The 11300-nt window shown below is 34.5% G+C and overlaps 1 long non-coding RNA gene across 1 annotated transcript; it reads left to right on the top strand.

The window, feature by feature from the left end:
- Positions 1–1666: 1666 nt before the first annotated feature.
- LOC113768820 lies at positions 1667–3305 on the top strand. The gene is made up of 3 exons (XR_003468146.1): positions 1667–1771; positions 3033–3091; positions 3190–3305. It is a non-coding gene; the product is annotated as an uncharacterized LOC113768820 (long non-coding RNA).
- The last annotated feature ends 7995 nt before the right edge of the window (positions 3306–11300 follow it).

The raw sequence follows: 11300 nt of genomic DNA, 5'->3' as shown, positions 1-11300 counted from the left end.
TCCTTCGTTGAAGAGAAATCATAAAATTTACCAGTCAAATCTCGGAGCACAAATGAGACCTCATTCCCACAATATAAAAGAAGTCATCCTACCATCCAAAATTTGATGAGAGAATGCCAAAAAAAAATTGCTCCTTTTTGGTTGGGAAACAAAGTATAAGGTTCCCTAATGCTTCCCTACTTTCCTTTGAAAAAAGAATCGAAATAAATTAAGAGTACAAGTGATCTTAGTATATCTATAGAGAAGTTCAAAACCTACAACTAGACCTATGGAGTTGGGAACTATCTTACAAACCTCCAACTTGTAATATTGGAGGACTTGTTTTTGGAAAAAAGTTGATGGAATTCTAAAATCATATCAGAGGTGCTTGACACATATTTTCATATACCCGCTGGGCGGAACTAATGAGTTCCATGTGGCCATTACCAAAATTTCATCCGAAATATGATAAAAACTATTTACCTCTTGCACTTTAACCTCGCTAAACCCATTGTAAGCTATGAAAGCCAACAAGGAAAAAAGATAAACTGAACAAGAAGAAGACAAGGGACTTATTTATCTTAAAGGAAACAAGGGCAACAAGATGGAAGACAAAAGTTGAAAGCAAGATTGGCAGTTTGATCGACAAATTCCTCAAGCACACAGGGTCAAGTGTAGTAATACATCACCTAAAATATTCTAGGGGTCGAACCCACAGAAACAAGTTAACTTTTTACTTTAATTATTCTAGCAAAATAACAAAGCTAAATTGAAGGAGTTATATTTTCTAATTAGGCAAAAATAATAATCAATTTAAATAAAGTAGTGGTGAGAAAATAATAGACGCAAGTCTAGAGTTTGAGGTTTTAATCCAGAATTTGAGTCAATTATCTAGTTAACTTCTTAATAAACCATGAACGCATCAAACAATTGTACTTTAGATTATCTCTTGATACATCTAAAGTATACCTATTTAAATCCTACATCTCTTTTGAGATCGCAAGTATTAACCTTTAAAAACTTTAGTGATATAAGTACGTTATACAAATTCTAACCTAGGGGTGTCAACGAATCGAGCTGCTTGCGAATAGTTCGCGAGCAGCTCGTTCAAATGATCGATTCGAGTTCGGTAGAATCGAACTCGAATCGAGCTCAAACTATTCGAATATTGAAACGAATCGAATTCGAGCCTAAAAATGTTATGCTCAATAAGCTCGCGAGCTTTTCGAGCTTAGGGTATATTTAAATATATATAATTTTATATTTATAAAATTACTTAAATATATAAAGTTGTAAGTTTAATTACATGTTGTATCTATTAAAATTCAAAATATAATAGGGGTATTATTGTCTTTCTAGATAATTCTTAAAAAAAAAAGAAATTCAAATATTAGAGTGTAATTAGGTCAAAACTTCAAGCAACTTCAGAATCTTCGTCCGCCGTCTTCTTGAAGAGCTTCCTCACCTCAGTTCTATTCCCTAATCCCAATTTCTCACCTCAATCCCTAATCCCAATTCCAAATCAAACCCATTTGGATTTCTAATTCCAGCTAGCGGAAGGTGGATCTTGAAGCAGATGCTGAGGTGCAGGCGTGCAGAAGGTAAGATGTAATCCTTTTTGTGCTTTGTGGCTTCGGATACTTTTCATTCTTTTGTTTATGAGCTCCTCCAGTTCTATTCCAGAATAAATATCTACTTGTGATTAAGCTGCAGGCAATGCTCTCGGCTTTCCTAACTGGTACCCTGTCCGCTTCAAACCGATCAATATTTAGCTCAAGAAGAAGCTAATCAGGTAATTTGCATTTTTTTTTATTTGTGATTTTGTGATATTTTCCCATGAAGAATTAGTTAGTCTTGATGACCAAGATCCTAAGAAATAGCTACTGTAGTTTATATTGTATTGTTCTGTTTCTTAAAGACCATACCTTTAGGAATTTCTACTTTTCTTGTGTTGAAAAGGGTGTGCGCGCAAGCGCGCATGTTTTTTTTTTTTTTTTTTTGTTGGATGAAATTCTTGGGAAAGACAAGAATAGAGACTGATTGTAGACTTAGGCCAATATTTAGCTCTGATAAATCCCTCTATCTTTTTCTTCGGTTTTTATTCGGTGGGATGTGAAATTTTGGATTTTTAGGTGAAAGGTTGGACTGTTGGAGTTTATGGACTGAAAATTGGCAGCCCTTTTGAGTATTCCTACTTATTTGGGTGACATTAACATTATTCTAGAACTTCATGTAATTGTTTCTTAAAAAAGGAACAGGTGTTTTTTTTTTGTGTAGAATCTAAGCCCATTTGGCCCTGGAAGGATTGTGTAGAAATCCAATCCTTGAGAGCATTTTGAACATGATTTCATGACATTTGAATTTCTAGCTTAAAAGAGAGAATAAACTAAGAAAAATGCACATAGCTACATTGGAGGTGATCTTGTATAAGTTCCAGGTATTCTAGAACATAACTCATTTCAAAGGCTGATTTAACTGTTCCAATACTTTCAGTGGAGTGCCAGCCATTGGAGCTTAATTGAAAGCATTTAATCATGGTGTTACAACTGCAGAGGTAGTTGGCATAGATTGAGTTAGATCAGAGACATTTAGTTACTCAAAGCCTTTTACAGACGGATTTAAGTCTCTTTAATATTCATGCTTTTTGATCCTCACTGCCCCACCAGATTCTTCCTGCTGTGTCTCTACGGTAGTAATTGCATTCTGCTACATAATTAATTAATCTTTATCCTTTTCTTCACTCTTTTCTTATTGAGTTGTCATTGCCTTTGGCTTCTGCTTTTAGTGATCATTTTAGTGCCAGAAGTCAAAGGCAATAATACTCACCAGGTGCAGGAGAAGGATGCTACCAGAAAGATGACAGACAGACACACACACAGAGATATAGAGAGACAGAGAGAGAACGTAGGAAATGCTTATGTGTGCCGGAGATTGGTGTCGAAACCTTCATGGAGTGAAAAAAAGATAAAAATAAGTTAAATTCAAATTCATGTGATTGATACAAAATTAGTTTATTACTTATTGTTATTCTTATTATTATTATTATTTTGCAGAAAGTGAAGGCATCAAAAGAGATTCTACTTCCCATAAAATGAATGTGATAATTGGAAAGGTATATTGTTTGTATTTAACATTTCGATTCTTCTTCAAATATCTTATTTTAGATTTTATCACTACTATTTAATTACCTAAATTATTTATTTTATGTAGGGCCTGGAGTTGAAAATTTGGAATCCATAAGCAAAAGCTGGAAAAGATTATTGTGGAATGGACAACATGCTACTGTCTTTAATTGCAGAATTTGTTTCACATTTTTAATTTGAATGTTGACACTATCTTTGTATTTCCTGTTTGTGTGACTTGGTGGATGTTGGTTGTGTGACTTATCTCTGAATTTGGATGTTAGATTTGATGTTAAAATACGGATGAATTTGAATATTGGTTGGCATAATGGCTGAAAAGTGTTGACAATTTGATGCTTTAGACTTTAAATTGGTACTTAAAATTGGTTTGTCTCAAACCAGTTTATCATATAGATGAGTTTGGATTTTGAAATTTTTGATTTTGTAAATTTCTGTGGGAATGCTTGAATTTTCGAATGCAAATGACAGATGAAAAGACTGAATGAAAGAGCAAATTTTGCTTGCTAAGAATAGCAGATTGTTTGATTCAGTTTAGACTTTTATAAAAGAGTACAGTATTTAATCGAGCTCGAATTCGAACTCGAGCCCGAGTTCGAATTCGGGCTCGAACACATATTCGAGCAATTTCGAGCACGAGCTCGAGCCTCACGATTTTCTTACGAATCGAATTCGAGCATGTAAAATTGATATTGGTCGATCTCGAGCTTTAGACACTTTGTCGAACTCGAACTCGATCAATCTTCTATTCGAGCTCGATTCGATTCGTTGACACCCCTATTCTAACCTACCCTCAAGATTAGACTAAGTATGTTTATTTATCTATCTAGTGTATAACTGTACATCTCTTCTCAGTTCAATACAAACCATAAGAGCATGTCTATAGTGGCTAAGTATAAACACATAATTAAAATCAAAATAGATAAATCATAGCAAAAAGTAAGAAATTAAACTAGAAAAATTAATCAAATTCCTTCATAAAAATCCTAACCTTAGAAACAATTTAGTTCAACATGATTTGGAAATTAAAACCATGAATTCAAAGAGTTGCTACAAAAATAAGAAAAAGAGTAAGAAAACTTCTCAATTGTTTGCTCCAATCTTCTCCTTCTGTGTTCCTTGATTCACCTCCGGTGATCTTGATCTCTCAAGAATAAACTATGAAAAGATATTAAATTAGGCTAGACTAATATTTTTCACCCCTAAAAATGTCCTAGATAGCCCCCATATATAGTTTCTTAAAGTAGTATCGAAAATGGGGTAGGATTGGGCTTATCGGAGTTAAAAAATGACAATTTCGCACATTTTTCCGATGACCACTGGTGCAACCATCGACCTAAACACCAACGCGACCATCGACCTAAATACCAACGCCTATGTTTCATCAGATGACTTGACAAGAAGAATTCCGGCGTGAACATCAATGCAAGCCATTAAAAATCTATGAACGGATCGTTTCAGATTCACGTGCAGATCCCTCAAATCTCCATCAACGAGGCTGAATCAGCTCTTACTCAAAACACGAAAGTTGTAACTCTTTGAATTAACTTTTCAACACCAAAAATCATGTCATTTAGAGATCTGGACGTTGTGATATGTCCAAAATACTGAGAACTGGTCAAAACAATATCGCAGCACAACTAAGAATGGCAATGGGGATGGGTGCCCGCGGGGGTACAAATGGGGGGGCGATGAGGCGGGGCCGGGTGGAGGCAAAATATTTCCTTGCGTCTTAAAACTGGGTAGGGGGTGGTGCAACATACATCCACTCTATCCCCGGCCAGTCCCCCGCATACAATAAATATATATATAATACAACCCTAAATTTCCTAAAGTTGCACCCTTACTTACAAGTACAACGCTGGTCAGTGCCAACGGCTGCACCGCCGCAACTATTGAAAGAAATTTCTTAGACTATTGTTGATTTGTTTCCAACACCCCCTCCTCTCCAAGACTACGCTATCCAATTCCAACCTGTTTTGCTCCTAACCTTTTTTTTTTATTTCAATTGGTTCCCTTCCTCCGCACTTCAACTTTCGCTTTAGTTTTTCTTTTTTCATTTTTTTTCTTTTCTCCTCACTCGAGCCCAACCTGCAGCTCGAATTTTGGCCATTCTGTTCTTACAGTCTCCAAATTGGCTCCTTGCTATTCATCTGCCGCTAATCTCAATTGGGTACGTTCTAATTTTTTCAAAGTTGCTATTTTACTTATAGTGCATCTTCCTATCTTCCCAAATTTGGTATAGAATCCATAGTTAGAGAATTCACATATGGAAGAAGTTTAACACAGGCAGCAATAGGAGGCTATTTCACCTTCTTTTTCCAAACATTGACCTTCCAACAAAAGCCACTGTAGATTTGGTTTTCACTAATATATGCACTTTGAAAGTGAGACTTGGATATTGTTGCTTTTTAGAAGAATGAAGTTTGTAAAACAGCAGGAAAGTGATGAGTTGACTACTAATTACTTATTTTTGTTCAATTCTTTCATAACTTCTAGTATTGATCCATAGGCATGTGTGTTTTTCTGCTGCAGACAGTGGTTATGTTTGGGTAAAGACTGAAGTATGTACGGAGAGTATCTCCACTAAGCTTTCTTATTGAGCCAGTGGTATTTGCACAAAAGTCTTCTCTTGAAACTCTAATATCTGGTTCCAATCTGGTAACCTCACAGTTTCTATTTTGATTTGTGAAGAGGTGATTTCTGGTTTGGTGAGCTGTGCTGATAAGTTGGGGACTTTTTCCTAAGCGGAGCACAGCTACCTCAAAAGTCACCTGCTAAGATTACAAGAGACGGGGCTGTGTCCCCCGATTCTCCTTCGACGATCTAGTCAGTTTAGATGAGAGTCAAAGTGGAGGGAGCTACTATAGAAAGTGGTTCTTACAGAATATTCCATCGGTCCTTTTCTGAGTGAGAGGTTCTGATATTTATATGAGACAACTTGGAGGGAAGGATAGTGGAGTCTAAGCTCCCAAAATCTGACTAAGACAGAGCGTATCAGCCTGATTTGATAAGCCTGTGCAGTGGATAGGTCCCGTCATATGTCACGTTCATCCTGCAGGTGTCAGGATCTTGGACAGGACCTCGTTTGTCGTGTCAAACATAGTGCCAAATCTAGAGGACAGTAAATGTAGAAGTCACCTCGGTTATCCGTATGCAGTGAGTAGCCGAGGTGACTAGAACGGATAGGGGCCGTCCCAAGAGGTGAGGAGATCATCTAGGTACGGCTGAGTCGATGTGACCATTATAAACATCCGTAGGTAGGAAGGAGGGCCGGCTCGGCTACCGAGCCTGGATGACCATTCTCAATTTGTATGTGTCTAAATAAGGGTATGAGGTTCTCTTCATTACATACGTGCAATCCACATGGTTTAGTAGAGTAGTTAAAGAAAATATGCTCACATGATTAGGCCTGTGTGAAATGCTCAATTCAAATTAGAAAGTAAAGTTAATGTTTTCTTCTGAATTAATATTCTTCTAATAGTTTAAACCTGTAAATGATTTGACAACTAAATAGGGTATTAGAGAAGGTAGAGATCCCGAAACATTTTTTTTATCATAAGCGATACACTTGCTATATCTATGATTGACATGTGAGATTATAAGTGGGAGTATAGTGGAAATATATCAAGACTTTAAATCTTGAGTCTTCTTCCATGTGTCATTGATTGAGAGCAGGATTTCATATATCAAGACTTTCTACGTATAAAATTGGGTATATGTGTTTATTTCTGTCCATTTCATGATATGATAGCTGAGAACAGGGTTGCTCTTGACAACAGGGCCAGAATTTCTTAAAGTGTCAAGTCTCGCAGATAACCAATCGTAGTTCTTCTTTGCTAGTACTAATCTCGAGCATCAGGATTTTGATACTTGCATTTTGAGTTTCTGTTTCCTCTCCCCACATTTTTAGTCTCTCTATGCTAGTTATGCAATTTTACGTACTACAAAAAAAAACAAATTTTTATCCAAGTTTGCTGTATTATATGATTTATTTTGAAATTCATCATTGTGAGCAGTCTATTTATTGTGCCATTTTCTTTCTTGCCTTCGTAGAATTCTTATTACAATGAATCAGTCTGAAAATCTAATTACATCTGAACAACGGGATAATTCACCAACTTCACAATCAATGAATGTTGAATCAATTGACTTGACAGATGCAGTAGAAGAAGATGAATATGAAATTGAAGGAGGAAAAAGAAAATTAATATAAAAAATTTAGGCACATTTTGATAGAGAGAAAGGTGAAGAATGCATTTTTTATGGTGTGTGCAAGTATTGTAAAAAAAATACAAGATAGGTAGCACTCATGAGACGAGTACTTTGCTTGATCATTACAAAAGGTGTGCTAAAAAGCCTATACAAGATATTATGCAAATGTTACTTTGAAGTAGTAGTAAAAAAATGATGGCAAACAAGAACTGCACAATTATGTGTTCGATCAACAGCAGTCACGCCATGAGCTTGCATTTGCAGTTATATTGCATGAGTATTCATTATCTATTGTGGATCATATAGGCTTTCAAAAATTTGTTAAGAGTTTGCAGCCATGTTTTAAACTTGTTTTAAGAAATACAATTAAAGAAGATATTTGAAGATCTATGAATTGCAAAGATTGAAAAATTGTAATAATTTGGAGAAACTTGGAAGTAAGATAGTAATTACAACCAATATGTGGACTTCTAGCAATACAAAGAGAGGCTTCATGGCTATCACTGCACATTATTTTGATGATTCTTAGATCTTACGAAGTCAAATTTTGAAGTATGTTTTCAAAAGTTAAAAACTTGAATTATGTTAATTGCTTGTTATACATGAGCAACTTATTTTTTTCTTGTATTTAGGTTTTTCTATGTTCCTGCTCCACATACTAAAGAAGTGTTAAGTGATATGTTTCTTAGTTCATTGATGGATTGGAATATTGATCATAAGATATCTACAATTACCTTAGATAACTGTTTCACCAATGATGGTATGATTAATTGTTTGTTGGAAAAGTTGAATGTGAATGATTTGTTGATAAATGGTCTAGTGCTTCAAATGCGTTGTGCTGCCCATATCTTAAATTTGATTATCAAAGATGGTTTAGAAATGATATCGGGTGCTACTGAAAGAATCCGTGATAGTGTAGTGTATTAGATTGCTTCTGTTGTTAGAATTGAAATTTTTGAAGAAGTGGCTCGCCAATTGTCCATTTCTTCTACTCAAAAGTTATGTTTGGATTGTAAAATCCGTTGAAATTCGACTTTTCTAAGTTACAAACAGCTGCAATTTACAAAGCCATATTTCCACGGGTTAAAGTGCATGAGAAACACTACACTAGTTTGCCAATGATGATGATTGGGTAGTTTGTAATGCCATTTGTGAGAAATTAAAATTATTTTACCGAGTCACTGAAACGTTCTCCGGTACTCGATATTCTACATCAAATAAATTTTTTGCAAAAGTTTGTAACATTAAGGTATCATTGGTTCAATGGATGAAAAGTTCAAATTGTTTAATTAGATTAATGGAAGAAAAGATGATGGCAAAATACCAAAAATATTGGGAAGATTGTAATGTGATACTTGGCATTACTGCAGTTTTGGATCCTAGATACAAAATGAAGTTGATTGAGTATTATTTTCCTATCATTTATGGTGATGAATTATTCATGAAAATTGAAACAATTTGTCAAAATTGTTATTCTTTGTTGCATGATTATCAATATCGATCTAGTTTGGACGGAAATAGAGTTGATAGTCAGTGCATGGCTTCACATAGTGAGCATGTTAGTGGGAGTCATGATAAGAATGAAGTTGAAACGGATCATCTTTCTGATTTTGATAAGTTTGTAGCTTCTAACTTTACTGCTGTTACTTCTAAGCCGGAATTGGATTTTTATCTTGAGGAAAATGTGTTACCAAGAGTTTCGAGTTTTGACATACTTGGTTGGTGGAAAACATATGGGGTTAAATACCCCACTTTACAAAAAAAATGACTAAGGATATTCTAGTTGTACCCGTCTCAAGTGTGGCATCTGAATCTACATTTAGTACTTGTGGAAGAATAATTAGTCCTCATCGATGTAAACTTCACCCCAATACTTTGGAAGCATTGATGTGTACTCGTACTTGGCTCTAGCATGAAATAAATGGTATACAAAAGATTTAACTTCTACTTTTAAATTTATACAATTTTTTTTTTGCATTTCTTTATTTAATAAATCTGTGGCTATTTTTTTTATTTTGGTGCAACTACTTGCTCTACTTCGAAAGGGATATCATGTAATACATTGTTTGATGAAGAAGATGATGTTGATTGTGTTACTGAATAAGTATTAAAGAAATTTGATTCATCTAAATTGATTTTCTCCAATTGTTTGTTATACACTATAGCCTGGTGACAAGTTTCTTCTTTTATTTTAGCATCAAATGTCAGGGTTGCTTTATCAAGTGAGTTATCACATCTCGAAATTGATGAAAAACAAATGTTCTGAAGTTGTTGAGTTATGTTAATGAAAAAAAAAGCTGGACTTATTGTTGAGTGTTTTTAGTTTGTTGAATATGAGAAATCAACTTGACTGAGTTTGTTGAATACGGGAATATAACTTGACTTGTTGTACTTTATTTCCATCTTGACAGCCTTTTAATCTTATTTAACGTTATTTACAATTGTATTATTGTAAGTAAACATTTATGATAAATTGATTTCTTCCCTCATGGGGAAAACGGGGCTGGGGCGGGGCTGGGGTTGGGAGGCAAGGGTCGGGGGACGGGGGAAGTTAATTGACAATGAGGCGGGGAGGTGGGGGAAGGCCCGCCCCATTGCCACCCTTGAGCATACCTATACTTCAATAACTTGGACTTTTTGGCTATGAAGTAAGAACCGGACTTTAATGTCTCATAAGAATTGTAGAACATTCTCTTAGTTTCAAAATAAATTGAGAATCATTTCAATTCGATTTTGGTAGATCAAGTTATCTCAAAAACGTTGAAATATGTCAATCCTACCAGCCCTCTTACTGTTCATGTTTTGTTCTTTTATTGTTTTTTCGCGCCACGTTTTTTATTGATTTCTCTCCAATTGAGCTTTTCACCTATTAGAACACTATAACAGTAAAATTAAATAGCTTCCATTCAAAACAAAATTCAAACAATATAGTTAACTAGCGACTTATGCACATAAATGCACTACATTTTATACCTTATCAAACTTCCCCACACTTAGTCTGTGCTTGTCCTCAACCACAAGAATAAACCTATTAACTACAAACAATAGCTATATTTAAGACTATTATTATTAAAGCAACCATAATAAACAAGTGTCAATAATGAAAACCAAAGGGATATTTCTTTGATTAACTTTTAATAGCATAGACCCTTTCAACTCCGACTAACCAACTTAGGTATATAAAATACTTAACAAGCATTTCCTAGGAAAATAGACCAACCATTAATCCAAATCTCAAACATATAATCCTAGAAATCCACAACCTATTATTATAATCCACATCTTTGTTTCTTTTTTTCCATTATTTTTCTCTTTCTTTTCACTAATACCCCCATACTTAAGCTTTCTTCTCATTTTAACAAGAGGAATGTACTTACTTCTTAGCCATGTAAGTCTTTTGATGCGAACTTCAACATCTCCTAAATGAAAGAACCCGGTTATTCAACTTTTCACTACTAAAGAATTACATACTCATAACTATCGCCACTTTTTGATGCGAAAGTCAACACTTTTTGGTGAAAACCTCCGGTTACTAGACAACGACAACCAACAAAGTATAGTTCAATTAAACAATAAGCATATAAGCACAAATAATAACACAAAAGTTTGTTTCATATCCCAATAATATGGAGAACTAAGATTAATAATTAGGCCAAATTCACAAGAAAAATATTTACAATATCTAGAAAAATTAGCCAAAAATTGAAAAAGTTTCAAAATATCAAAAATTCACCAAAGAAGCACACTAAAACAACATCATTTAACACTTAACACATTCACACAAATAAATTTTAACAATAATAATACTTTAAATATAAGCCATTGGACATCAAAAAAATCAACCACAAGAACAAAAATTTAAAAATTTTAACAAAAAATTTCACTTAACTCTTTCACCTGTCCTCCACACTTAAAACACTATTGTTCTCAATGTTGGAGATAAAATAAAGAAATAATAACAAAAAA

This window comes from Coffea eugenioides, chromosome 4 (genome assembly GCF_003713205.1).
Source record: "Coffea eugenioides isolate CCC68of chromosome 4, Ceug_1.0, whole genome shotgun sequence".
Lineage (NCBI taxonomy): Eukaryota > Viridiplantae > Streptophyta > Magnoliopsida > Gentianales > Rubiaceae > Coffea > Coffea eugenioides.
This window is presented reverse-complemented; position numbering and strand designations above follow the sequence as displayed.